The sequence below is a fragment of the Ornithorhynchus anatinus genome, chromosome 9 (assembly GCF_004115215.2).
Source record: "Ornithorhynchus anatinus isolate Pmale09 chromosome 9, mOrnAna1.pri.v4, whole genome shotgun sequence".
Taxonomy (NCBI): domain Eukaryota; kingdom Metazoa; phylum Chordata; class Mammalia; order Monotremata; family Ornithorhynchidae; genus Ornithorhynchus; species Ornithorhynchus anatinus.
Window position 1 is genome coordinate 19,211,419 of NC_041736.1, and position 26,972 is coordinate 19,238,390.

The following is a 26,972-nucleotide window of genomic DNA, read 5'->3' on the forward strand; positions in this document are numbered from 1 at the left end:
AGTTCCCAATAAATATCATTGATTGATTAATAAAGACACTGACCATTTCCACTTACATTATTCCTTAGCATACTCTCCTCTCTCAGTAAGATCAGATGAAATTTTTTTTTATCCACATGAACATACCATGAGGATAATACTATAAGGTAACAGATGTGACATATGAAGATGAGAAATGTAATTTTCCCCTTTTCCCACTAAAGTATTTACAGCCCCAAATTCAGGCTACAAAAATTAACAATAACTAAATTTTCCATTTAAGAAAAAAAAGTTGGGGTTTTAAAAGAGAATTGAATTGATTCTTATGCTTTTTTCAATTTAATAAAGCACATTTATTTTCTGTTCCTCATTCTGATAAACCACTTCCATATTTTTACCAAGAACACTATGGATACACTACCAGAACGATTGCAGATGGAAGTGGGGTGTTCTGGGACAGATGTGACCATGGTGTTGCTATGGGTCAGACACGACTCGACAGCATAAGACAACAACAACGAGGCAGTATACGGTGCAGTGATACACAGAGATACAAAGAGATAAAATATAATAGGACATGTGGTCTTTGTCAGACTGCGAAACAGAAGTGTGGTGACAAAGGGGCACCAAACTCCAAGTCAAAGGTATATAAGGCCGTTGTGGTGTCTTAACTTCTCTGTGGCTGAGAGACTTGTACCTACTACTGAAGACACAACCAAAATCTAAAGCACTTTCACCAGTGTCACTTGTGACCATTACTCGGCATCATATGACAGATCACGACTTCCAACAATAAGATCCTGAAACACAGTCAACTTACCGGCACCAAAGCAACCCAGCTCCCTGGCAGGACACGTGAGAAGACTGGACAGCCACAGGATATCTGTAATGACATAGTGAAGCCCAGTTTAAAACAGTGGAGTAAGCTCCCAGTAAATACCCCTGATTGATGATGGTAACTGTTGAGAGATCACTATAGCCTGGCATGCTGCAATTGAGAGAGGATTTTTTCTCCTCGAACAAAGGATTGCTGGAAACTGGGGTGCCAAGAGGCAGGCTCAAAAACAGAGGGGGGCCCTGAATGGGACCAGCCCACTAATGCAGTTTCCTCAAATTAAATACTTAAGCAGAGTGCATCAGCCTCATATAAGCCTTTTCAGCCACTCTGGCACACATGATTAGGATCTTCCTGTTGGTAATGTTAGAGAAGCAGCGTGGCTCAGTGGAAAGAGCACGGGCTTTGGAATCAGAGGTCATGGGTTCAAATCCCGGCTCGGCCACTTGTCAGCTGTGTGACTTTGGGCAAGTCACTTAACTTCTCGGTGCCTCAGTTACCTCGTCTGTAAAATGGGGATTAAGACTGTGAGCCCCACGTGGGGACAACCTGATTCCCTTGTGTCTACCCCAGCGCTTAGAACAGTGCTCAGCACATAGTAAGCGCTTAACAAATACCAACATTATTATTATTATTAATGTTGTCTTTGGAAAGAAGGCCAGGTGGGCAGGCTCCCTAATCTTCCAGCTCTATATGGTTCCCACTCCAGAGTGTAAACCCGTTGTGGGCAGGGAATGTGACCGCTTATTGCTGCACTGTACTCCCCCAAGGGCTTAGTATAGTGCTCTGTACACAGTAAACATTTAATAAATATGACTGAATGAACAGTTCTCCCGAGACACAGTCAACACTCAGTAGACATCAGTGGTACTGACTGATTACATATTTTTAAATTACCTCAGGATTTTTTTCAATAGTTCCTCCTTAAGGCAAATCCACTAGCAGGGAAGGCTAGATGAACACCTTATCTGGTTTACTGATTTGGTCAGAACTATTGTGATTTCATATTCACAGTCACCCATAACACTATCCTACTCAACCTTCTTTGATTCCAAATTTAGAGGGGCAGAAAAGCATCAAAAATAGCCATTAGACTGTAAATTTGTTAAGAGCAGGGAATGTGTCTACTAATTCTGTTGTATTGTACTCATCCAAGTGCTTAGTACAGTGCTCTGCACAGAGTAAGCACTCAATAAATACCACTGATTGGTTGATCCAAAACAGCTAACTGCCCTCAAGACTGGAGAATAAAAGGAGCCTAGAGGTTTTTATGAGAAATGAACTAGAAGAGCAGCTAATGATTAAAGCAGTGCAAAGATCCAGAAGGAACCCAGCAGAAAAGTAGGAAAATGGTACAATCTACTGGAAAAGAGAAAGCCTCTCATAGGAATAGGGACTCCTGGGGTAAGTCAGAGAAGACCAACCACCAGAATTGCTCAAAAATGCCCTCACAAATTTTGAAATCATCAGAGATGACTTTGTAGCTTGAAGGTATTTCCACAATAAACAGTGTATCCTAGATGATGATTATACTAATAATAATAATACAGGCATTTGTTAAGCACTATGTACCAAGAATTGTGCTATGTGTTGGGGTGGATATAGGCAAATCATGTTGGACATAGTCCTTGAGCCACGTTAGGCTCACAGTCTCAATCCCCACTTTACAGATGAGGTAACTGAGGCACAGAGGAAGGGAAGAGACTTCTTCCAAGGACACATAGCAGACATGTGACAGAGCCCATATTAAAACTCATGATCTTCCGACTCCCAGGCCTTTGCTCTATCCATTATGCCATGCTGACCTTCAGGCACCCTCAGGTAATTGGACATTTTTTCTGCCAGATTATTGGGCATCAATTATTCACTCACCAAGTCACCTCAAAGCCGCAATCATTACCTTCAGAGCCAGAATCCTAACACTTACCTAAAGACAGAGAATGCTGCTTTTCAAGTAGATGCCAGGACAGGAGATTCTCAAAGTTCATTAAAGGGACAACATCGAACTCAGCACTTAGTACAGCGCATCAGTGCTCTGTACAGTGCCTGGCATATAGTAAGCGCTTGAATACCATTATTATTATTATTATTAAACAGTCATTCTGGATAAGCACCATTTGTGGGGGGCAGATCGGGGAGGGGGGTAGCAGCAAGCACTAACGAGGGATCTGCCCAGCGTGCTACCAACTGCCTCCACCTGACAAACGCACCAGGGCAATTTAGAGCAGGAAGTTGTACCTTCAGCCAGAGCCCCATGCCAGCCTAGAACACGGGAGGAGCTGCCATCTGCAATACGGGTGGCGGAGTGAAGGATACCTGAAGAGGCAAAGTAAGAACGCAGTGAGATAAACCATTTTCAAACCACTGTTAAGTCAATAGAAAAAAATACACTTGCCCCGGGATTTTTTCCAGGCTCGTGCACGTGGAACACTTCTTCAGGTCTCTTCCTAGGCATCATGGTGCCCTGGAGGGACTTTCAGATTTTCCACTCATGGAAAATGGAGAAATACTACTGAATGAAAAATGGCTCTTTATGCACCCAGGATTTCACTGACTGCTCTGGGCTTCTTGTCGAGCACTTGGGTCTAACAGGTGCTGAGCTGTCAGGCTGCCAGAGTGTAGGTAGAAAAGTCATCAAATTATGAATGAACACTTGTCACTGCAGTCACATGACGTGACCCCTTTGGCTAGCGCTCTGTGCTCGGCCACTATTAAAACAAGCATAAATCTATCACAACAACTCCCGCTTCATTTTTACAATCGTTGAAGCAGACATCTTTAAATTCATTTGTTGTACTATAAGCGTTTTTGCTCTGCCTCAACTGTATTCAGAAAATTGAATAAAGCAGATATGGTCTTTAAAAAGAGCCATAAAGCCCAAAGGAAAACCATAAAGATTAACTTAATATGGAACAATTTATTTTCCTTATTTTAATATCACCATTTTGGGTATTAGTAAGCCTGGGTGGAAAGAACAAATGTTTTGGGGCATGAAGGAGAAATTCAGGGAAATTTTCATCTATTTATTCTTTTCCTTCAAATATTCAAGGCACTTCCCTGTAAAGGCATCACATTATTCCCTCTCCTGTGTATTTTCTATGCTCTGCCCATATCATTTCCTGAGAAATGTTTTCCACACCCCAAGGAATTGCTCAAATAAATCACTGTGTGGTTAGAAAGCTTTTAGTGAAATAAAGACAGTTACAAAATTTAAAGCAATGCGCTCAAAAAAATTTTTTTTCCAAATTGACAGCAATAGGTTTGGCTACCACAGGAGGCATTTGAGTATTTGCCCAGAGGCTGTGGGGTAAGCTAACTTGCTGCACTTTACCAGAGAACTTCTGACCCTCCCTTCGTCATAACAAACAGATCATTGTTCTCCCCCACTTCAAAGCCTTATTGAAGGCACATCTCCTCCAAGAAGTCTTCCATAAGCCCTCCTCTCCTCTTTTCCCTCTCCCTTCTGTGTCGCCCTGACTTTCTCCCTTCATTCATCCTCCCTCCCATCCCCTTAGCACATATGTATATATCTGTAATTTATTTATTTATATTAATTTGTCTCCCCTTCTAGACTGTGACCTTTTTATGGGCAGGGACTGTGTGTTTTTTGTTGCACTGTACTCTCCCAAGTGGTTAGTACAGTGCTCTGCACACTGTACTAAGTGCTTGGAAAGTACAATTCAGCAATAGAGACAATCCCTGCCCACACAAGGCTTACAGTCTCTTTAACCCTATCCCTAGTGATGTCACAAAGGAATGCCTTATCTCTAGAAGTTCTAAACAGTGTCAGGCACCCTGAGAATTTTCAGGGAGGAACTGATGGTAACTTTCATAGATATTACTTCCAAAGTGCAATAGGTTGATTATCTGTTCTAGTGAAGAACATTAGAACAGATAATCAATCACCTTGCCCCTTCGTATCTTACCTCGCTGTTTTCTTACTACAACCCAGCATGCTCCCTTTGCTCCTCTAATGCCAACCTGCCATCTCTATACATTGATCTCGTCTGTCTCGCCATTGTGACCCTTCACCCACGTCCTGCTCCTGGTCTGGAACACCCTCCCCTTTCATATATTTACCTATCTATATATAGATATGTGTGTGTATAAATACATATGTATGTGTGTGTGTCTGCACATACAACACACACACACGACTTTGGCATTCATAGCACCATATCCCACAAGGCAGAAAGAGATCCCTTTCTAAAAAAATGAGATTTCACCTGGCCTTCAACAAGCAAAGAAGGCATTCTTTCAAAGTGTAGCAGACAGCTAAATTATTTCAAGTTGAAAGGAGCAGAATCATATAAATTACTTGGACACCAAATCTGAGACTTCTCTAGATAATGAGAACAAAATTATGGAACAAACTGAGCACCGGGAATGAAACTACATAAGTGACTTAGAATCTGAGAACATTTCTCCCAGTTATACATTTCACTAAGAACAGTTCCAAAGGCATTGTTCATCTCCTGCTTCACTGCTCTGTCTGCATGGTAAAAAGCCTTTCAAAACTATATAACATTGCTAACCTGACTTCAAAACATCTCCAAAATTCAACTTATTTGTACTATCAACCTACCTACTTAACAGTAGCACCTTCCAGTTCATTACATTGGACAGAATTTACCAAGACAATCGATTCTCATGCTTCAGGGCTTATGCTGACCGCTGGCTGGGGTGAGGATAAAATTCTCCCACCACTGTGCATTACTATTTTTCATTTTATATTTGCAAATGTTTTACACTCATTTATCAATTAGTCTTTAGTGCCCTAAATTAGTCCCATTTAGCTCTGCATTATGTTAAACAGCATCCGGTTTACATGGCTGCCCTGTTGACATCCAGTGTGATCACATTTCCGATATAAAGTGGGTGTGCAGTTTGTGAAAATTGCCGGGGGCTGAAAATATCTAATTATATCACTGCAATGATCTGCCTATTTATGCAAGACCAGGTATGCTAATTCTCCATGAGATGGCATTGCCTACATTCCTAAAATGCCCTCGTTAGTCAATGTGCTTGTTCTCTAATTATTATATCTTAGTTATTTTCATAAAATAAATCCATGATTACCACTCAAGCCTAGCGTCATCCTTTGAATGTAGCTGTTGCTGGAATCGGTGAGAACTGGCTATGTAGAAAAATGGCCAGGGGATGTACACCAAGGAGAGTGAGAGCAGAGGAATATATAGAACTAGCATGGCATAGTGGAAAGAGCAAGGGCTTGGGAGTCAGAGGACAGGGGTTCTAATCCTGGCTCCATCACTTTTCTGCTGTGTGACCTTGGGCAAGTCACTTAACATCTCTGTGCCTCAGACACCTCATTTGTAAAATGGGTTAAGACTGTGAACCCCATGTGGGGCACTCCAGCGCTTAGAACAGTGCTTGACACATAGTAAGTGCTTAACAAATACCATCATTATTATTATTACTATATAGCAGGAAGTCTTTGGAAGGATGGATTCATTTAGCGTTATCACAGTCATACATGGTCATCATTGCCATGACATACCACAATTCATCTACCAACGCAACTGTGGCAAGATATATTACAGGCCTGGGTGGTTAATACAGAATAACGGAGCAGAATGAATAGGTCCAACAGGGCATCCCAACTTAAATGAGAATCAAGCAAGTGTCCAGACTCAAGTAAAAATATCAATCTTCCTACTTTCTACAAAATAGTTTTGCCTTTTTTAACCTAACTTAAATCAACATAATTTATAATAGTTTGTAAGCTAGCTCCGCACATTACTATCATCTGCTCCCATTACATATATCGTAACTCTTCTAAGTCTTTATGCACAACTTCTCTTAGTGGTCATGTGATTGTTGACAGGAGCTCCATGCAATGCAATGCAAAATGAAACTACATTTGTAACAAAAATGATTCTTCTCAAAAATGCAAAGCACCCAAGAAAGGTATAGGACTGCTTTAACAGCTGATGCTTCCAAATGTCAGGAAACCCATTTTGCACTGTACTAAGTTCTTGAGAGAGTACAATCGTGTCAGTATATATAATCCCTGCCCAAAAGGAGCTTAATCCTACTGATGGCCAGTCCTTTAACCATAACATGGGGGTTGCATTATTGCAGAACCCCACATTAAGAAAAATTGACATTATAACTCCCCTGTGCCCCACGCCATGTTCATACATAAATCATTTCTTCAGGCGCTGCATCATGCTGTACCCAGACAGGTGCACATTTATAGGAAGACTGTTACCTACTTCTGAGCTAGTGTTCCATCCAAAATGCGTAGTGAAGACATACGACCTGACAGAACAGAGTGCATCTCTCCAAACCAAACCGAACTTGCTGCAACATCGATCACAGATGGTGTCCAAATTGAACAATGAAATAGGTGAAATCTTTCCCTTTCCTGGGTCTTGGTTCCACTCCTGGTGGCCCTTCTTCCCGACTGCTGACTTGCAGGGGAAGGTTTGCCGAGACCCAGGCATGGGACTAAAAGCTCAATCCCAGCCCAAGCCAAGACCACTTTCCTGGCCTGACACCCTCTTGGATCTGTTCTATAATAGGGCTCTCAATCTAACAAGCTGGAAGAGCAGAAATCTTTCCCCATTTAGCTTAGGAAACAAACACAGAAAGTTCAAGTGACATAAGAGGTTTGGTTTCTAATTCCTAATCCCTTGCTCTTCCCACCTAGACTGAGGGCAATGAGGCAGGGTAACTAGCCTTCTTGATTTACCATTCCTATTTTTCCTCGAGGCACACTCCTTTCACATCGACCCTTAAGGCCGAATAAAATTTGCTGGGAATTATTGCTTGATAATCTCTTGAAGGATCCAGAGGGAAGGAGACCAAGACAGAGTCTAAATCCGAAAATTAAATGTCTATAATCCTGTGAAGTTACTTACATTCTGGGTCGCTACAAGCTATGTTTCTACTTGGTCAACTTTATTGAGGGCTTTCTATGTGTGGAGCACTGCACTGAGCACGTGGTAGAATACAATAAAACAATAAACAGGCACATTCCTTGCTCACAATGAGTTTACAGTCTAGAGGAGCGGGCTCAGCACAGTACTACCTCCTTATAATATCGGTGACCCATGTTTGGATACCTTTCTGCTGTCCAGTGTATTATCCCAGTTTTGTGTGAAAACATCAGTACTTATTTTCTGCATCACTACTGAAATACATGCATTTAGTCATCATGAACCTGATTCTACCAGAAGGGAAGAGGTTCTCAGAGTAAACTATCCATGCTTGGAAAGAAAAATTCTCTTTCCTATTTCCCAGATACTATTTAGTGAACAAGTGATCTTGAAAGAGTTCAATTACCTACAAGAGGTATTTCAGCTTGATTCTTATAAAGCAATATACAGGAGTGAAATAGATTACACTATTAGAAAAAGAAAAACAAAAACCAATAAATATCTCCAGACAAATTTCAAGTTAAAATCAGTCTGAAGTTCTAGTACTCAGTCTCTAAAAATGAAAACAAACAACAGGAACCTAATATTTGGCTCTGGAATTTTCCTTAAATTGAAGGAAAAAAAATTATAAAGGATTACCTTCATTGTGAATAACATCACCATCATTTTGTACATTAAGAGTATTTTAAAAACATTAATTCTCACTCCATGTCTCAGAGGAAAGCAGTAGGGAAAGACCATATCAGATTAATATATAATCAGTTATTCCTCCACTTATGTTCTCCCTGAGTTATGGCTCATCCAAGAAGGCCCAAGGACTTTAGAGAAAGAAGTTGGGTTTAGGGGCTCGGAAACTGTTCCACGCTGATAGCCCCAAACACTGAGCAGCTGGGAAGAACCTCACCATGTGCCATTTCTAATGCATTTTTTTAAAAATTCATCTGAGTGCAACAGCGGAAGCAAAAAGTGATTTAAATCTAGCAATCTTTGAAAGGACAAATAAGCCGGAACTGGAACTGCCACAACCACTCATCTCCAGTAAAATGATAAATTAGAAGATTCATTCTATTTAAGCCAGAAGATATTTGGGCCAAAGGCTGTAGATATACTTACAAACTTGTAGCTTTGCTATTTTTACTTCTGATGTTTGAAATCCATTGTCACTTCAAATTCTCCTCTAGGCTATAAACTCCTTTTGGGCAGGGATTATGTCTACCAACTGTATTGTATTTTACTTCCCCAAATAACTCCTACAGGACTCTGCCCTGTAAGTGTCCAGCAAATACGTGGCTCATTGGAAAAAGCACGGGCTTGGGAGGCAGAGGTCACTGGTTTGAATCCCACCTCTGACACCTGTCAGCTGTGTGACTGTGGGCAAGTCACTTAACTTCTCTGTGCCTCAGTTACCTCATCTGTAAAATAGGGATTAAGACTGTGAGTCTCACGTGCGACAACCTGATTACCCTGTATCTACCCCAGCGCTTAGAACAGTGCTCTGCACATAGTAAGCGCTTAACAAATACCCACTACCCATCACAGAGATATAGCAATCACCAAATTTCATGATGCCACAAAGCACCCAGGTTAATCATTTGCCTTCCAAAGGCATCAGGTTTTTGGCTGACCTTAGTCAAGGGCCAGGTTCAGATGTTCATTTGGCTACCCTGAGCCAAGGATAAATTTACCAGTCCCGCCCCTGTCCGTATTACACTTTTACATTACACTGCATGCACACCTCTGCCTCCGCCACTGCGTTGCCAGACCCTTGTCCCCACTCTGCCTCCCCTGCCATTTTCTGACAATGCCCCAGATAGCCTGGTCCCAGGCTCACATTCAGGTACGGGGCTCGGCCACTTGTCTACTGTGTGGCCTTGGACAAGTCACTTCACTTCTCTATGCCTCAGTTATCTCATCTGTATAATGGAGTTTAAGATGGAGTCCCATATGAGACGCAGACTGATGATGATGATTGTGGTATTTAAGCTCTTACTATGTGCCAGGAACTGCACTAAATACTAGGAGGGGATACAAACAAATCGGGTTGGACACAGTCCCTCTCCCCCATGGGGTTCACAGTCTTACTAATAAACTGATATCTACCCCAGTGCTTAGTACAGTGCCTGGCACACAGTAAGCACTAAATGAATACCATAAAAAAAAAACCAGCAGTGTCTGGGGCTCCTCACTGCTCAGGATCCAATCTTGACAGTCACAGTGTTCCCAACCCTCTGGAAGTAGATAAGGCTTCCCGCTGCCCCTCCCAGCTAGAGAAGGAGGGGACAGAGCAGAATGGAGCTGAGCCCTGATGGAGGCAGACTAGGATCCAGGCCTCTTGGACCGTGACATCATGATTTTGGCTGGTCGAGTAAACCAAAGGGTGGTTTCCCAGTCCTCGTTGTGGTTGACACCCCCACCACAGAGCTAAATAGGCAGGCAGCACTAAGTGCTCTTAAAGAAACAATCATAAATAATGGTATAACAACATCCAACTTACCTAATTATATGCTGCTCAATATTTAATTAAGAAATCATGAGAACCATACTGTTCTATACAATAAAGTTGTGGGGGGAATGCAGGTGTAGCACAGAGTTGGGGCCCAGTAGTAAATATAGTACCAATTTCATTCACTTTTACCCTGGGGCATTGGTAGAAAGACTTTTTTGGCCAATATTTATCTCTTTCCCTCCCCTTGGATCCTGCTTTTTCCATAATACAGACATTTAACAAGTACTATATCTAAAACATGTGTTCAAACCATTTTAAAGTTTTAATTTTCTTTAAATAGGACTTCCACTGGCAGTGAACTGAATTTTCACCTGATCACATAGTGTGGCTGCCCTTACTGCCTCATATGTCTGACTGGCCAATGGACCATGAATATATCATTTACTAGGCATTCACTACGTGCTGAGCTCTAGGTAGCTGCAAGCTAATCGGATAGGACACAGTCCTGTAGGGCATGTGGCTCACCATCGAAGAGGGAGGGAGAAGAGCGATCTTACCCCATTTCACAGGTTGGGATGCCAAGTCCCAAAGGGATGTTCATGGCATACCCACGGCCACCCATCAGGCCAGGGGCAGAGTTGAGACGAGGACCTGAGTCTCCTGCTTCCCAGACCCTTCCTCTCTCTCTGCCTGGCCATTTTGCCTCCCAGCCTGGTTAGCAATCCCTTGAAATTATATCTGGACCAACCGCCGATATGATCTACTATACATTGGCATCCACTGCAAATTCAAAACAAACAAAAAAGCACCCCCCCAAAAGTTTTTTTAAATAAGTGATTTGGTTTTCTGGGAGGCTTTTAAATACCATTATGGAGGTAGTAAAACAAATTCTGGATCAGAGCCTAGGAGCTGTGTACAATGCTGTACTGAGCTTCTTAGACTCATAAACAAATTCAAAGTCTGCATCAAGTTCATTCGTCTTACGCTGGAGGAGCAAACAACACAACATATAGTTAAAGATCCCGGGCTCTCTTCAGAGAGGGCTAATGAAACATGAATGAAGGAAACCTCCGCCTCAAATGCTGTAAACGAGCTCCTCGCTGTGCAGGAATCTGCCCGGCTGACTCCAATCCCACTCCTAATGGGAAAGCCGGCAGAAGGTGGTTGAGGACCCAGGGCTGGCAGCTGCATTCCAGCTCAGATTTTTATAGGTCCTACTGAATTTATGAAGGTGAAAGGTGAGTGCAACAGAGGAAAAAAAAACTCCAAAACTAAAAACTACTTCTTGCAGCTCCAACATGCCCAAATGTTAGCTCGGCAGCCGATAAACTAAGCTGAACTTGGGCTTGGCAACCGGTAGTGTTCTATGGAAGAGGGTAAAGGATAAATTGTTCCTGAACAATTTCTCCAGGGACAGTACTGGGAGAGGAAGAGATCAAGCAGAAACTCTTTCTTCAGAAGAAAGGTGTCTTTGGTTTCTTTTATTTGGGGGAAAAAAAATAGCAGATCTCTGAAGTAGATTTCTCTTCCAAAGGGACCAGCTCTTCAGGATTTCCTCACGCATGGTTTCCCTAGGCGAAGAATATGGAGTCTCTGTAGTTTAATAATTACATGCCTCATTTTGAGTTCTTTCCTCAAATTCTTTCCAGATTCTCCAGGTAGCCAACCACTCTAAGATCCTATCCTCTGTCCACAGGGATAGCCAAGCCCTTATACCTGTCATGTCTTGATGGTTCAAGGGCTTGATCATTCCTAGTTTCAGCTCCTCCTGGTTTGCTCTTTCACATTCTGGAGCTAAAGGGTTGCAGTTGCTCATGTGAACCGGCCATCCCTTTCATTAGAAATTAAGCACTGACTGCCTGCTTGGAGTACTAAGCTACTTCTGTTATTAAGTAACAGCACCGTGTACTCCTATTGGTGCAGAATTGACTTTGGACAAATAAAATACTTCTTTTGCACTACCAATCAAATGGTAGTTGTCAAGCACTTACTGTGTGCTGAGCACTGTACTAAGTGTTTGGTAAAACAGAGAAAGAAGCAGCATGGCTTAGTGGATAGAGCACGGACTTGGGAGTCAGACAGTCATGGGTCCTAATCCTGACTCTGCCACGTGTCCGCTGTGTAACCTAGGGCAAGTCACCTCACTTCTCTGGGCCTCAGTTCCTTCATCAGTAAAATGGGAATTGAGACTGTGAGCCCCACACTGGACAGGGACTGTGTCCAACCCGATTTGCTTGTGTCTACCCCAGAGCTTAAAATAGTGCTTGGCACATACCATTCAATTCCATTATACAATATAACAGAGTTGGGAGACATGCTCCCTGCCCACGAGGAGCTTCCAGGTTACCACAAAGACCTTCTATCCACAATCTTCATTCAACAGTGTATCATAGAACTGGAGGGGACTTTATGAGGATTTCAATCCAGTGTACTTCTTCCTAGCAGGTGAATATTAAGCTCACCTGGATCAAGTACAATATGATCTACTATACATTGACTGTACAGAAATCACTTTTCTTTATTTTGAAGACCTCTAGAGGTATAGCTTTCTCTCCCATCAATCTAGTCCAGTGCCTCTCCAGTGTAGAACCTCCATGTCTGTCAAATTTGCTTTTGTTGAAGTTTAAGCCCATCTTCTCCTGTTTATCTCGAAGAGCAGCAAGGCCTAATGGAAAGACCATAGGTCTGGGAGTCAGAGGACCTGGGTTCTAATCCTAGTTCTGCTGTTTCCTATGTGACCATGGGCAAGTCATTTTACTTCTCTGTGCCTCAGTTTCCTCACCTGTAAAATGGGGATTGAATCCTATACCTTCCTACTTAGTGAGCCCCATGTGGGACAGCGACTGTGTTCAACCTGATACTGCAGTGCTTAGAACAGTAAGTACTTGAACCATAGAAAAAGAGGACAATTGGTAAGCACCCTCCTCTGAAAGCTCTCATATACTTGCAGAAAGAAATAATAATAACCACTGTGGTATCTTTCAAGCACGTGTGGTCTCTCCCCACTCTGGGCAGTGCTTCACTCTGCTTCCTGGATCATTTTACTGCAGAGACATATGGGCCATGTTTCCCCACGCCTTAGGAAACTCCAGTTTCCATCCACCACCATCCACCTCTGCTTCAAACAAACTCTTCACCAATTGGTTTTAAAGCACTAGATCACCTTAACCCCTCCTACCTCACTTCGCTACTCTCCTACTACAACCCATCTTGCACACTTTGCTCCTCTAATGCCAACCTTCTCACTGTACCTCCATCTCATCTCTCACTGCTGACCTCTCACCCACATCCTGCTTCTGGCCTGGAACACCCTTCCTCCTCATATCCGACAGACAATTAATACTGTGAACCCTATGTTGGACAGGGACTGTGTCTAACCTGATTTCTTTTATGGTATTTGTTAAGCACTTACTATGTGTCAGTGTTCTAAGCACTGGGGTATATTCAAGTGAATAAGGTTGGATTAATTTATATCTAGCTCAGCATTTAATACAGTGACTGGCACATAATGATTACCAAAAAAAAAAAAATACGGGGAATCATGATGTCATTGTAAAAACTATGTAGTTCTCTTAGGACTTTCCTTTTTGCTGAGCAGTCCGGAGTATATGTGTGAGAGGAAATCCCATAGTTTTTCTAAAGCAAAATGGATCCAGAAAGCAGATTTTCTGCCAGATCCTAATTTGACTTGACTGTTAACCTACTCTTACAAAGATTCTGAAAATAAAATGCATAGTAACCATATTACTCATGCAAGTTTAATATGGGAAAATGTTTCATTACTCAAACCAGATCTCTAAGTTTTCATATAAATATTTTTTCACTTCACTGTAAGTAGTGTTAGCAAATGTAGACAGACTAGCAATGCAGAGATTAGAAGCAACATTATAGATTGTGAAAATGGTTCTAATGACGTGAAGAAAGCACAGCTAGTAAAAAGGAAGGAGAGAGCTCTTAATTCTTGGAGTAACTGGTGCCTGAGCCTTGAACTAACTTTACCCTCCTTTTTTTTTTTTTGTATTTATTAAGTACTTACTATGTGCCAGACAAGCTAATCTGGTTGGACACAGTCCCTGTCCCAAATAAGCATATACTCTTAATCCCCATTTTACAGATGAGGCAACTGAGGCACAGATAAGCTAAATGACTTACCCAAGTTCACAGAGGAGACAAGCGGGGCAAGTCAGTTTAGAACCCAGGTCTTTCTGATTTCCAGGTTGGAGTTCTATCCTCTAGGTCTCTTTGCTTCCCTCCTAACTAAGGTCATTATGCAAACAGTGTTGTCAACAATTTGAATGTTTGTGCCAATAGTAAATTCAGGCTGCTTGACTCACATTAGCACACAATTAAAGCCTCAGTTATTCTTGTGGCTCTAAACACTGTCCATTGGCTACGAAAAGTCATAACAAAGCAGATCCTTTAATGAATGATGGTGGCTAATTCATTACAGAAAATACAGTCCAGCATAGCCTACTCCAGGCCTGCAGCCCTCCTGTGCAATTACATTGTTCAAAACAGTTAGGAATCAAGCCAAGGAGTCTGAGAGAACTGGATAGAAGAACAGAGGCAAAGAAGCATGAACTGCCATAGTCAATCAATGGTATTTTTAAGTGCTTTCTGTATGCAGAGCACTGTACTAAGCACTTGGAACACTGTAATAGCATAGGTAGATATGATCCCTGCCCACAAGGTGCTCATTTTATTAAAACAACTTAGAGTTAACCGACTAGACAGGGATCAGACAAAAGATGGTAACCACTTTCTTTGGAGCCTCACATGGGGGAAAAGGATTGTATAGCTCCTTAAAAAGATGATGACTGCACCACATTCTCTAATGTGCATGTTCGGTAGCCATTTTGGTAATCCGGTTCAGGCACCATCTTAATAAAGTACCAAGCGGCAGCCTTCTCAGTAGGGTCTGGAAGGTCATAAGTGTTGTCTGAAAAGATGCGGGGGGGGGGGGGCTCACATTCCTCATCTCTGAGTGGCAGCTGGGGCCACACTCACCAGAGGATGAGTAAATACTCCCCTGAATTAATTTGGCCCTGAACGGAACCCCCCAAAGTTGTGACGTCTTGCCTATGCTGGGGTCCTGGTGGTGGTGTTTTTCCAGTCACTAATTCAACAATAATGCATGAAGTACTGAGAGCTGAACTGAACTGAATTTCACTGGAAATTCCTGGAATCATGACAATTGAAATCAATCTTCTCCAATAATAATTTAAAAAAAAACAACTTTCCAGCAATACTTCAAAAATCCTCTAAAATGCCATTAAAGGGACAGAATTGGTCTAGAGTGCTACAATCCAGTTTTGTTCATGAGGTGCCCAAGTTTAAGTCAACTGAGGAAGCACTTGGTGAAGAGCAAAGTAAGAGCAATGTACCAAGTACTTGGGAGAGTAAAATAAAATAAATTTGGTGCTTCCTTTGCATACACTGGCCCTCATAAGCCAAATTTTTTGAACATTCCATCTTTTGGGTGTTTTTAAAGTCTAGACATATTTCTGGTCAATGTCACTGCTTATTCAAGACTTTTCAAATCTTCCTGAGACGTGAGTGGTTCAAAATGTGCATCCTTTCCCAAAATGCACTCATTTCCTTTTTCTGCCACATTATCAATGAACATCCTTTCTTCACTATCTGTCTACTGTCTTCTTTTAACATGCCATTGACATTAGCAAGAGATCTGATAAAAACTAAAATAGCTGGTATGGACTACTGTCATTTCAGAATCTGAAACCCCCTGAAAGACTTATTCCAATAAATAGCAATTTTTACATAATATCAGGTCCACTGTTGCTGAGGTTCTTGCTCAATATGCTTTTATTTTATTTGCAGAGCTATCACTCTAGCTAAAGCTTTCAGCAACCCACCACATTACATGTCATTCTTCACTCAGGTAGAAGGGGCAGTAAAAGAGGGGAGCCTTCAAACTCTGTCAGTTTTCCTATCACTTTACCATAGGATTCAGTATCAAGTATCCTTTCTCTAGTCTTGGTCTCCTTCTAGCCATGAAAGTGAGACTTGTGAGAGACTTCTCTCCATAGGGAATCCTGCAATTGTACTGCCAGAATACAATCTTGACAGCCCGTGTATTCATCCAAACATTCAACTGCTCTCCATTATACAAGGTGAAAATATGAAAATATTGCCTGCAATATGATAGCCCAGGTATGTTGGTAAGTACTTTCCACTACAGTGCACGTCAAGTTGATACAATTACAAAGGGCACTGTTCTCAACTCATGCCCCATTTCCTTTTCAGTGGTACATTCTTAAATTACGACAATATTGTATGGCAATATTGAATTCGCTCGTCACCAACTTTTTAGCATTTTTATTTCAGTATCTCAACTTGGGTTTCTTCCCACATTCAAGCTTGCGGCTTCCTCTCCAACCTAATCTTCCATTTCTCGCAGAAAGATCTCTTATCCAACAGCCACGACTAGAAAGCTGTGAATACAGTTATCTGTGCCTCAGTTACCTCATTTGTAAAATGGGGATTAACACTGTGAGCCCCATGTCATGGACTGTGTCTGGCCTGATGGGCTATCCCAATACAATGCCCGGCAGAAAATGCCAGTGCTTAAATGCCATTAAATATATATATATATATATATATATATATATATATTCTCTTTAGAAACCAATCAGCAAATATTTTGTGTTCTTTTATTTCCTTTACAGTATAGAACATTATTTGGGGTATTTAATTCTCCTTTCCAATACATTTATAACATCTCTCACTTTTGCAGGCCTCCAGAAAGCAATGGCCCTTTGATTGGCAACACTGATCTCTTCCTTAATCCTATTTCCATTTGTTTGGCCTTTTGAGATGATGGGGAACCACTCAGAAAAAACAACTCCTCTTGGAAAAATCTTTCATAAAGGTAATCCTTGACTTTAGGTGTTTTGATTTAAAGGCACTTGCAATAGTTCTAAATTCTCCATTTCATATTTTACAACATTAACCTCCTAAATGGCACCAGCTCCGTGGGTGGGCAGAAGGGGGAAGCACATAAATCAGCACATAATAAATTGCCACCTGCCTCCTATGTGACCTTAGGCAAGTCATTTAACTTCTCTGTGCCTTACTGTCCTCATGAATAAAATGGGGATTCAGTAACTGTTCTCCCTCATACTTGGGCTGTGTACACTGTGGGGGACAGGGACTATGTCTGACCTGATTATCATGAGAAGCAGCATTGCTTAGTGGACAGAGCACTGGTCTGGGCATCAGAAAGACCTGGGTTCTAGTCCCAGCTCTGCCACTTGTCTGTGTCACCTTGGGTAAGTCACTTAACTTCTCTGTGCCTCAATTTACCTCTCTGTAAAATGGGAATTAAAACTGAGTCCCATATGGGACAAGGACTATGTTAACTCTGAGTAGCTTGTATGTAAGCTAGATCTTAGTACAGTGCCTGGCACATAGTAAGCGTTTAAATAGCATCAAAAAAGGGAAATGAGGAAACTGTTTTAAAATCCACAGTGGGAAGAGTGAGAAAGCTCATAAAGAGGGGTCAGGAAGGGTCATGTCACCTGACCACCAGATGAGTCAGTAGGGCAGGTTGACATGTTTTTGATTAAAGTCAACAACCCTATTGTGGAACTTCTCTGAACCAATATAAATACATTAATGTAGCTAGCCATACTACTCATCTATAATTGATTGCATAATTTGGGATGGTTTTTTTATGGTATTTGTTAAGCACTATGTGCCAAACACTATACTCAGCACTGGGGTAGGTACAAGCTAATCAGGATGGACACAGTCCGTGTCCCACACATGGCTCACAGTCTTAATATTGTTTTACAGATAAGGTAATTGAGGCATAGAGAAGGTAAGGGACATATCCAAGGTCATCCAGCAGACAAGTGGCAGAGTTGGGATTAGAACCTAGGTCTGTGCTCTTTCCACTAGGCCACGCTGCTTCTCAGCACTATTTTGGTAAAAATGTAGTGTTGAACCAAGTTTCCAGGATCAGTCAATCAATGGTATTTGAGAACTTACTGTGAACAGAGCACTGTATTAAATGCTTGGTAGAGTACAATATAACAGTTGGTAGACAGATTTCCTGCCCACAAGAAGCCAAGACTAGGATATCCTAAGCAACCTCAGAAACAGAGCCAGGCCTGTTTGGGACAAAACCATAGCACAAGAAAAACCTAACTTTATGTGCCAATACCCCAGAGGAGTTTAAAGTACAAACCCAGAAAAACTGTATTCAATACCCTAATGTCCTAATTAGGCTCTGATCAACCAGAGTATAAAGAGAGGATTACTTAATAAAAACAAGAACAATAATATTTATTAAGCATTTACTGGGCTAGGGTAGATATAATGTAATCAGATCAGACAGTTCCTCCTCAGCATGAGATTCCCAGTCTAAGGGGGAGGGAGGAAAGGTATTTAATCCTCATTTTACAGATGAGGAAATTGAGGTACAGAGAAGCTAAATGACTTGCCCATGGTCCCACAGCAGGTAAGTGATGGAGTCAGGATTAGAACTCACATCCTCGAGGAATTAGGCCCGTGCACTAATAAAGCAGGCCTAGAATTTGAAAAACAGCCTTGCGATCGTTGTTTTTCAAATTTAGGCTGCCCACCTATCATTAACACATATTAGTGTTGCCAATTTCACTCTAATTGTGGGTTTGATTTAACATGTTCAAATCAATTTTATCGATGTAAAAGAACATCTACCATGTATCATGTACAGTTTCTCCCAAAAGTTTACGGAAAGCAGGCTAAAAATGAAAAAGTGATGCTCTGCTTTATTATTGGGGCTATTTACTATGATTTCCCAGTGTGATCTACTTTTACTTCCCAATATTAAGAAACAAATTATTCCTGGTGACCTCTGCATGAAATCATAAGGAAGTCAAATCATTTGGTCACCACCTAATCCACCCAAGGATACATGAGAAAGAAAAAAGGTAATGTGGCTTCCTTGCTTTCATTATGTTCAATGCCTTGCTTTTATTAGGCACAAATGTCCCTTTGGAAATGCACTGCTATGTTTCTGGCCATTTAAGAGTAGTTTCTTCCGAGTGAAGCTACAGAATGCTTTGTTTTGTTATGGTATTTGTTTAGCACTTAATATGTGCCAGGCACTGTGCTAAACCCTGGGGTAGATACAAGCTAATCAAGTTGCATACGATCCCTGTCCCAAATGGGGCTCACAGTCTTAATCTCCATTTTGCAGATGAGGTATCTGAGATACAGAGAAGTGAAATGACTTGCCCAAGGCCACACAGCAGACAAGGGGTAGAGCCGGGATTAGAACCCAGGTCCTTCAGACTCCCAGAACTATGCTCTATCCATTAGGCCAAGCTGTTTTACGAGCAACTTCTTCCAAATGAGACTACAGAATTAATTTTGCTTCAGTTACCCGCTGGTTCCTAGGGGTATGCCAAGGTCATCCCTGGCTCACGGTCACCTCACGTCATCTCAGCGTACAAATCAGACGGCACTGGAGAGGCCGCACCGCCCAATGCCATTTCCCTTATCTATAATTTATTTTCATGTCAGTCACTCCCACTAGTCTGTAAGCTCATTGTGGGCCAAGATAAGTGTCTACCAACTCTACTATACTATACTCTCCCGAGCACTTAGTTCAGTGCTCTTCACACAGTAAGGACTTAATAAAATCAATCAGTTGATTGGGTTGTAATGCCAGCTCCATCACTCCCTTGATGAATGATTTTAGGCTGGTCCCCCGTGCCTCAGTTTCCTCATTTGTAAAATGGGGATTAAACCTGTGCTCCCTCCCCCTTAGACTTGGAGCAACATATGGAATCAGAACTGTCTGATCTTGTATGGTACCTACTCCAGCACCATTTATTCAGTCGTATTTACTGAACACTTACTGTGAGCACAGCACTGTACTAAGCAACTGGAAAGTACAATTCAGCAATAGAGACAATCCCTTTCCACACCGGGCTTACAGTCTAGAAGCGGCACCTAGCAAATGCTTAATAAAATACCACAGCTATTGTCATTATTATCGCTATAGAGAGAAAAAGAATTGAAGCAACACTTGGATGTGTTGAGCTTGCTTCAAAGGCCCTAAGACTCCATTAGGGAAGTTCAGCTCCCCTAGTTCTCTTCCCCTTATAATGTTCTTGACAACAGGACCAAGGACCACCTCAAAGCCTCCCAAGGGGGCCTAGTGGACTGCTCTGTGCGGGCAGCCCCCTTTTCCCAGCACTGGCTCAAATCCCTTTATTCCTTTAATCCCTTTATTCATCCTTCCTCCCAGCCCCACAGCACTTACATTCATACCTTTCATTTATTTATTCAAATTACTGTCTTTCTCCCCCTCTAGATTATCAGCTCTTTGTGGGCAGGGAACCTGTCTGTTATAAGGTTGTATTTTACTCTCCCAAGAGCTTAGTTCAGTGCTCTGCACACAATAAGCGCTCAAATATGATGTGATGTATGCACCACAAAGGATGAAAGAAGTGTGTACGGTGGTCAGCACTTCACTTGCTGGTCGGGTAGCCTTTGGGCTTTTCTCACACTCCGGGGGCCCTTCCCAGTGAGACAATGGGGCAGAATCAATCAACTAGTCTTATTTATTGAATGCTTACTGTGTGTAGAGCACTGTACCAAGCACAAGGGAGAGTACAATGTAAGAAATGAAAGACACATTCCAGGCCCACAACTGTATTAAGCACTTGGGAGAGTACAATAGAGTTGGTAAATGATGATCCCTGCCCTCAAGGGGCATACAGTCTAGGGGGAGAAACAGACATTAAAATCAATTACAGATAGGGAAGGTGGAAGAGCATAAGGCTATGTACATAAGGACTGTGGGAGTAAAGTGGGTATCAAAGTGCTTATCATGTATGGACACAAGTGCACAGACAATGCAGGAGGGCAAGAGAAGTGTGCAGGCTCTGGACACAGTGGAGGCAGGGAATGGGGGAGGTGGAGGAAGGGAATGGGGGAGGTGGAGGGAGAAAAGCAACCACCTCGGTGGAGTTATGCCCTTCTTCTGCTTCCATCTGAGCATACAACAACTGCCATAAAGTAGATGGCCTACAGTTGGCCATTTTGAACTGCTTACTTTTTAGCTTTCAGTAAATTATTATCCAACTCCTGAATTCTCTGTGGAGACTAAATGATGAAGGCAGGTGTCTACATCACATCTCTCTCAGGCGCCTTTTGCGGAATACGTTAAAGTGAGAAATTTCCTGTCATTTGTACCTTGGAAATGACTAGCTCTGCTCTTTCAGGATTCTAGTTTCAAAGGTTTTAGGCACCAAAAATTGTGCAAGGGAAAACTCTATTTGGAAAAGGACAACTTGACTTTCATTTGAACCTCTAAAAACTGTCCACGGAGGCTGCTCCTAACTAACATGATACCATGCTGCTATATACCATGAAAGAACTGTACTGTAAATGATATCATGGCACAATGGTAAGTTGACTTGTTCAGTGCCACTGAGGATGAAGACCTCAGAAACCTCAGCTGAATCTTTAAATACAAGGTAAAAGACCCAAACATGGCACTTGTATAATAGTAAAATATGAAATCCTGAATCTAACTGAACTGGGTCCATTACCTCTTCAAGGAATTTGTCTCCAGAGATTCTTAATAATAATAATGTTGGTATTTGTTAAGCGCTTACTATGTGCCGAGCACTGTTCTAAGCGCTGGGGTAGACATAGGGGAATCAGGTTGTCCCACGTGGGGCTCACAGTCTTAATCCCCATTTTACAGATGAGGGAACTGAGGCACGGAGAAGTTAAGTGACTTGCCCACAGTCACACAGCCGACAAGTGGCAGAGCTGGGATTCGAACTCATGAGCCCTGACTCCAAAGCCCGTGCTCTTTCCACTGAGCCACGCTGCTTCTCATTCTTCTATAGCAGGCTCATGTACGTCACTACCTCTTTAGGGAAGTGCCCAAGAACTGTATTAATAATGAAACTTAAGCTAAGGTTTTGAGCATAACCCAAATTTACGCCCCGTAAACCTCCTAAATTCCCAGTGGATCAGGGAACAAATATTTTCTCCCTCAAGGAAAATGAACATGTGATAGATCACACTGAGGAATCATCAACATCAATGGTATTTACTGAGTGCTTAACTATGTGCAGAGCACTGTACTAAGCACTTGGGCGAGCACAAGATAAAAGAGTTGGTAGACATATTCCCTTCCCATAATAAGGGGGAGAATAAGTCACACTCTTCTTCATCTCACTCCTACCACTAACCCTTCTCCACACAATCTCATTTAAACAGATGCTCATTTAAAAAAAATACTCCCATGAAAATGTACATATATCAAATTGGGGTCTAATTGAGAAGGGTTTAGGCCTAGGGAAAATAACACGGCTTGGGAATCAAAGGGGCTAGGTTCTCACCCCAGTTCTGCCCCTTGCCAGCTGTGTGACCTCAGGCAAGTCATTTAATGTCTCTGTGCCTCAGTTTCCACACCTGTAAAATGGGAATTCAGTACCTGTTCTCCCTCCTATTTAGATTGTGAGCCCCATATGGGACAGGGACTGTGTCTAATCTGATTAACCTATCAACCCCACTATTTAGTACAGTGCTTAGTACATAGTAAATGCTTAACAAAAACTAATTATTAGTTGTCTGATCAAACAAGTCTTGAACATTATCTAACACCTGCTTTATTAATTCAATTTGCTGTACTTTTCCAAACCTCCCAGTGAAACTTTGCTAGGCACTGCCTTCTTTTTTCATCTTTTGCGTCAACCCTTTGAGGTGTTTCACCCACTTCCTCGTGGAATTCTCTGTATCTTCATCCTTTGTCTGTTGCATTCTGCAGGGCTCTGATACTGTCTTCAAAATCCTGTGACAACTAATGTGCAGGATGACACTGCTTGTAATCCTTGGGCCTACCTATCACTCTAATAACAGCAACTGTGATATTTGTTAAGTGGTTACTATGTGCCACTGTACTACATGATGGGGTAGATATAAAATAATCAGGTCAGAAACAGTGCCATATGGGTCTCTCAATCTAAGGGGGAGAGAGAGCGGGAACTGAATACCCATTTTACAAATGAGTAAACTGAGGCCCAGATAAGTTAAATGACTTATCCAAGGTTACACATCAGGCAAATGGTAGATCCGGGATTAGAACCCAGGTCCCCTAACTCCAAGGCCTACAATCTTCTCACTAAACTACACTCCTGCCCAATCCTTCTTCAATAAATCCAACACCTTCAGTTCTAGTTCTGTTATCTGCCTTTTAGAGGCAGCCACCTTTGGCACTAATTTACACCAATCTTCAGCACTTGTGTGTACATGGATATTCAGCTGCTCATTCAATTATTTACTCTTCCATTATATCTAAATATTTTATGTGTCTGACCCCTCTATTAAAGGGTAAGCTCCTTGCGGGCAGGAAATGCAACTTGCACTTCCGTAGTAGTTTCCCAAGAATTTAGTACAATGCATTGTACCCAGCGGGTGCTCAAATATCATTTCTCCTAATAACAATAACTTTTGTTCTACTAGAACATAAGCCATTTGGCTCTCATTTTGTAAACACCAATGATATAAAGATTCATTCATTCAATCGTATTTATTGAGCCATTACTGTGTGCAGAACACCATACTAAGCGCTTGGAAAGTACAATTCGGCAACAGACAGAGAAAATCCCTACCCAACATCGGGCTCACATTGTCACTTGTCATATATCTGGTGATTACTTCTCTGGTCTTTCATCTACTACATTCTGTCGTGCCAGATTAATGAGGGTAAGAAGCATCTCACTGACAGAAGGACTATCACTTCAACTGCTTTTCATTAGTGGTGATGGTTTGTGCTGAACCATCCACACACTCTTGCCCAGTCCCATAGAAGCCAACAGCATGGCTCACTAGACTGTTCATTAAGGTGTGGAGGCCATCCATGACAACACAAACACTCAAGGATGATCTTCTTTGACAGCGGTGTAGACAACGACTCTAACCACCTTTAAATCCTTACTGAAGGCACAGCTCCTCCAAGAGGCCTTCTCTGATGAAGGCTTCTTTTCCTTTTCTTCAACTCCCTTCTTCATCACCCTGACTTGCTCCCTTTATTCATCCCCCCTTCCCAGCCCCACAGCACTTATGTACCTATCTGTCATTTATTTATTTCTATTAATATCTGTCTCCCCATCTAGACTGTAAGCTCACTGTGGGCACGTTATGTGTCTGTTATCGTGTAATCTTCCAAGCACTTAGTAAAGTGCTCTGCACACAGTCAGGGCTCAGACTGTATGACTATGAAGGTCAACTATGTATCAGCCTCAGATGCGAGATGTTGTTGAGGCCAACCACTTTTGTTTTCCTAGTTTGGATCACTCTGTGGGGAGCTTGGGTTGACTTTTGCCCTGGATTATTTGGGAACTAGTTTTTCTGCCCGATGGTGGCCATACCTCCTCCAGATAGCTAGGCTGGTCTTTGCCTAGGAGGGCCACAATCCAACTTCCTACTGCCTTGTACAATGGCCCAATGCCATCATCCCTTGCTGGTGGGCTGTCTTTGGCTGGGGTACCGCCATTCACAGTCCCACCAACATGAAGAACGGAAAGTAGGACCCTGTCGGGGACACACTACACGGTACATGGAAGTGGTTCATTGTTTTCCTCAAAGGACAGGACTTCTTATCCAAATCTATTTACCATTTCACACACCACCTCAACCTGAGTTTCGGATCTGGGCTCTTAGCTTCTCACGCCCTGCTCTCTCTGCTGAGCCCCACTGTCAAAAGCATTCCTCATCTTTCTCAGTTACTGCTCATGATATTGTCTTTGTTCCTTAGACACTGATCTACTTCCTAATTCCAAGGGGATTCGAGAATGAATGATTGTCTGCTTTAAATGTGTCATGGGAAGCTGGCCAGAGTGATCAAGGGTAATTTATTGTCATTATTTTAATAACTCCTTGGATGCACACATTGTCTTACCACAGTTAAGATGTAAACAAATAAGAAAACCTTACATTTCGACAACTGATGGATAGTCACATTAGATGGAAATCACATTTTCAATTCTAAGAAAAGTACAAGACCATAAACAGGCTTGTTATTTAGGATCTGTTGTTCCAAATGACTTAAACTCTTGCCCTGCTGGGCTAGAAGCTAAGATTAATCTCGTTGGCTTTGCACGGAACATTTCTTAATTGTCTTTGCTGGGAAGTTTAACTAATCTCTGGTATATTCCGGCCAGCTTGAGCCATTCAGCTCAGCTCTGCACCGTGGGCTAGCTCAGCAGACGGCCTGAACGCTTTACTTCCTCCTATCACCAGATACCCAGTACATCTTCGCTGGCAGGAGGAGGGAAGGCATAGTTGCTACAAAAGGACAAATGAAGACACTTTCAGCAGTGCAGCCGAACAAGGCGGCAGGAACTGCAGTACAGTATTCCCTGAAGAACATCACGTCCATACCAGCTCTAATAACCTGCTTTGAATGATTATGTCTTGAGGGGTGAGAACACCCTCCCTTGGCCAATTTTCCATTTCCCGCTAAAGATAATAATAACCCCTCTAACTCCTCTTCACTCTCTTACAAAAATCAAACACTCCATAAACTTACCTAACGCAATGGGGAGGCTCGCCCTTCGGATCGCCCGGAAGCTGGCAGTAGCCTGGGGTCTTTTGCGGCGGGGTGAAATCAGCTCAGGATCTGAGGCATTCACTTCCTTAACCTTGAGCCTGTTTAAGAAGAAGGGACTGTCAGTATGTTCTGGCCAATCGGGAGAGAGAGGGAGAAAGCACGCTGGGATGATTGGACTAAAGTGGAACTACTGAAACCATTTAGGACATGACTACCCCCCACCCCCCAAATTCTGGTGACAATTCCCCAAGCCCTTATGCTTTGTTAGGTTGCCACTGTGACAGTGATCTGGTGAAATGCAAGAGGGAGCATCACTTTCCATCCCCTCTGATCTCCAGGAGCTTCCCCTCTAGCCGCCAGCAGAGCTTGCAGTGGAGACAGTGACAGTAAAAGACTATGCTGACAGGGATCTGCCACTGTGTTCCACGCTTCTCTCCAACCCCAATCCATGCACGTCCTCTCTCTCTGGGGCTGGGTCCCCAGTGGTGACTCTAAGCTGAAGGATGTAAGGTAATTGTCACATCTTCCACTTGACTTGCTTTTGAAGACAATGACCAGATTTCATGTCCTTTTGGCCAACACCACCAGACTGGTTCTGATTACCATATCAACCCTCTCCCTACTGCCTGCCAATTTATCAGTTGTATTAATTGAGTTTTTACTGTTTGCAGAGCACTGTAGTTAGCACTTGGGGAGTACAATATAACAGAGTTGGTAAACACATTCCCTGCCCACAACAAATCTGGGGGTAGGAAGGAGAGACAGACATTAATATAAGTAAATTACAGATGTGTACCTATATGCTGCGGGGCAGTCAGTAAAGGGAGCAAATCAGGGTGACACAGAGGGAATGGGAGAAGAGGAAATGAGGGTTTAGTCAGCAAAGGCCTCTTGGAGACGTGCCTTCAATAAGGCTTTGAAGAGGGGGAGAGAAATTGTCTGTTGGATAGGAAGAGGGAGGGCATTCCAGGCCAGAGGCAGGATGTGGGCAAGAGGTCGGCATAAAATAGATGAGATTGAGACTACAGTGAGTAGGTTAGTATTAAAAGAGCTAAGCGTGCGGGCTGGATTGAAGTAGAAGAGCAGTAAGCTAAAGTAGGAGGGGACAAGGTGAGCGGGTGCTTTACAGCCGATGGTAAGGAATCTCCTGTTTGATATGGAGGCGGATGGGCAGCCACTGGAGGTTCTTGAGGACTGGGGGAACACTGATTCAACGTTTTGCAG

The 26,972-nt window shown here is 42.5% G+C and overlaps 1 long non-coding RNA gene across 1 annotated transcript; it reads right to left on the reverse strand.

The window, feature by feature from the left end:
- Positions 1–797: 797 nt before the first annotated feature.
- LOC120638601 lies at positions 798–25,822 on the reverse strand. The gene is made up of 3 exons (XR_005660333.1): positions 25,728–25,822; positions 3,053–3,130; positions 798–862 (listed from the first exon to the last, which is right to left on the reverse strand). It is a non-coding gene; the product is annotated as an uncharacterized LOC120638601 (long non-coding RNA).
- Between the last annotated feature and the right edge of the window lie 1,150 nt (positions 25,823–26,972).